Source organism: Lucilia cuprina, chromosome 3, assembly GCF_022045245.1.
Source record: "Lucilia cuprina isolate Lc7/37 chromosome 3, ASM2204524v1, whole genome shotgun sequence".
In the NCBI taxonomy this organism is placed as follows: Eukaryota; Metazoa; Arthropoda; class Insecta; order Diptera; family Calliphoridae; genus Lucilia; species Lucilia cuprina.
The window spans coordinates 29,800,315-29,803,653 of record NC_060951.1 but is presented as its reverse complement, the minus strand read 5'-3'; positions in this window follow the sequence as shown (position 1 = coordinate 29,803,653).

Sequence of the window (3,339 nt, the reverse complement as noted above, 5' to 3'; positions counted from 1 at the left end):
TCTATCTATCTATCTATCTATCTATCTATCTATCTATCTATCTATATATATATCTATCTATCTATCTATCCATCTATCTATCTATCTATCTATCTATCTATCTGTGCTGTACTATCTGTAATGATCATATTTTCTTTGGAGGAGTAGATAAACATGCTAGAATTTCTATTTTATTTTTGCTTTTTACTTTCAATTAAGGAAACAACTATTACATCTCCCACACAAAGTATGCAAATAGTGAAATTTAAACACGAAAACAAACATCTAATCCAAAATTCTAGGAAAACTTTACTTACTTCATATTTATATAACTTTTATTTTATTACAGCATTGAAAGCGACAATATGAATATTTAAGTTTTATTTTAATTTCAGCAAAATATATAGTGCCTATGGAAACAATAATGATGATGATGACAATGATGCTACAACCATTCCATACAAATGAGCCACCAAAAATTCATTTGCTTGCACTCAACAACAGAATATTTTATTTCAATTCTATTACAAAAATTTCAGCATTTAAATCGTTTTGTAAATTTTTAAAAATAAAAAAAAAATAACTTTAAACGTGCATTTAAATTTTATTTTCTTTCTACCCACTCAGCTGTGTCTGGCCACTAGATACTTGAGTATTGTTTAATTTTGGGTTCAGTGAAGGTGAAACTGATCTAAAGTTATTATGTCTTTAAAATAGTTTCATTTTTTTCTGAAGTTTTATGACTCTTAAAAAAGGTTTCATTTTTTCGTTTTTCAATTCTAAAAGAAGGTATAGCGTTAAGTAAGATTACACAAGGTCAGAAGGTTTTAATGTATTCGAAAAAAAATATGAAGTTAAACATTAAAAAGAAGTTTTTTTTTTAAATATTTAAAATGTTGTTCTAAAGTCTTTTGCAAAAGAAAGGATGCAAAAAATAACTTTCAGTTATTTTAAGCGTTTGTGGTGTTTAAAACTTGTTTTAAAGTCAAATAAAAAATAACGATTGTTAAGTGGATGGTACAGAGATGAGCAATGTTAGAGAGTGTGAAGATCATGTTTATCTTTAATTTTTAGAAAAAAACGCGTATATTATATAGAAAATGTTTTGATGATTCTACAAAAAGTTATCCTTATGCAGATCCTCTTATTTCTAGACGTCAACATGATATTAATTTATTCAATTAAAAATAATGTAATAAATATCGTATTTAAAGGACCAAATCGTTTAAATTCTCAACTTAATGAAAGAATACGTGTTGATTCCCTATTCTATATATGATCCTTCATTTTCAGTTTTATAGATAACTGCGTCATATCCTGAAGATCTTCTTTCTTCTGAATGATCTTCTTCAATAGAAAGGGTGATACAAAAGAGTATTCTAATATATTTTTATTCTATATTCTGGAGAGAAATTCTGTTTTCTCTTCTACGGAGAATTAGACTGTATTGTGCAGATCCTCTTATTTCTAGACGGCAACATGATAGTAATTTATTCAATTAAAAAGAGTGTAAAGAATGTCGTATTCTAAGGATCAAATCGTTTAGATTATCAACTTAATGAAAGAATACGTGATGATCCTCTATTCTATATATGATCCTTCATCTTCAGTTTTATCTTGATGATTTTCTTTCTTCTGAATGATCTCCTTCAACAGAAAGAGTGTGACTAGAGAGTATTCTAATATATTTAAATTCTCATTCTAGAGAGAAAATCAGTTTTGTCTTCTCTGGAAAATGAGACCATAATTTATAGAGGAAATCGTTTAGATTCTCAACTTAATGGAAGAATACGTGTTGATCCCCTATTCTATATACGATAGGAAGAGAATACCAGATCATTACCCTCTGTAGAATAGTACATGTTTATTAATATTTCAAGAGAAGAGGGATTACTAATCCACTAATAAATATGAAATGATATTTTATCCTGCATTCTATAGATCACAATTAGTATTTGTAAGGATTCGTAGATTTCCTATTCATTAAAAGATGATCCCCTATTCTATAGACGATACAGAAATAACCTTTTATTTTTTAGTTGAGAGCGTAATGATTAGATATCATACTCTATGACTTGAAATAAGTCAAATGATAATCTAACATAAAGTTAATAGCGTAATGATCTTGTATTCTTTGTATGAGTGTCTTCTGTTCCATAAATGTAACGATCCTCTATTTTATAGTCGAGGGCGTATTGATGCTCTAGTATATAGATCAAAATATTCATTATCGTTTCTATGGGCTAGAGCGAATGTGTAGAGGAGGTCATGTTAATATTTTTATTATTTACAGGTTATTTACAGGTTCTTCAACAGGGAGCGTCTATAAAATAGAGCCAAATTTTCTCCTATTCTCCTGAAAATTAGACCAAACAGTCAAGCTAATTCTTCTTTTCACAGAAGGGAGGTTGATGATCCTCTACTCTAGCACAATGATCAAATTGAAGAATCTCTTCTTAATAAATAATTATATTATACAGAAGATCACCACCTTTATACATTTTCAAAGGGCCACTTTACTGCCACTCCTGCTTAAACTAATATTCCCTTCTAACTTGCATTTTTTTTCTAAAATTAAATCTCAGCCTTTCTATAAAACGTGTTACTTGCTTTTTATAGGTTCTGTTCTTACATATATACATATATTTCTCATTTCAAATAAAGGTTCCCCCTTAGACAGGTTATGTAGTTATAATGTTTATTTTTTCGTTGCGTTTGCTGATCAAGCTGGTCTCAACTTTATTTTGCTTGAGTCTCCTTTTGAACAATTCCTGGAAATCAACTGTATTTGAAAAGGGAAAACCGGTCCATATAAAAACATACATTACTGGTATCTTAAGACTCTGTCTGCAACTGTTGACTTAATGTCTTTAGAACATTATTTTCTTTTTCTCGATTCTCTTTTGGTTCATTTTAAATTCCTTTAGAGGCAGCTAAGAAAAAATGTGTGCAACATCAAACGCACTGATACAGTCGCAGTTAGTATGTAGAATATGTGGCAAGTATGGATAGCTTTGTCTCAGTATGTTGCAAAACACACATGGCCGTGATTTGATTTTGAAACTTTTATTGTCACTGGAAGTCATCCATCTAATTGAATGAATTGCATCATTGATTTTTAGTAGATTGTTTTTGTTGTTTGTTTTTCAAGCTGTTGATTGCGAACAGCAAAAAAAGTTTCATAATGTATGATGTTCTTTTTGTTACTTGTTAGAAAATCGCATCTGCCTTTTAGTTTTGCACAGCAAAAAAAAAACTTAGTTATTTGTTTTTATTAAAACTTCTAAGAAGACATTGTTTCCTTTTTATTGCAATTGTACCAGATGTTTGAAATAAAAGTAAATTTGTATTTTCCGGTCA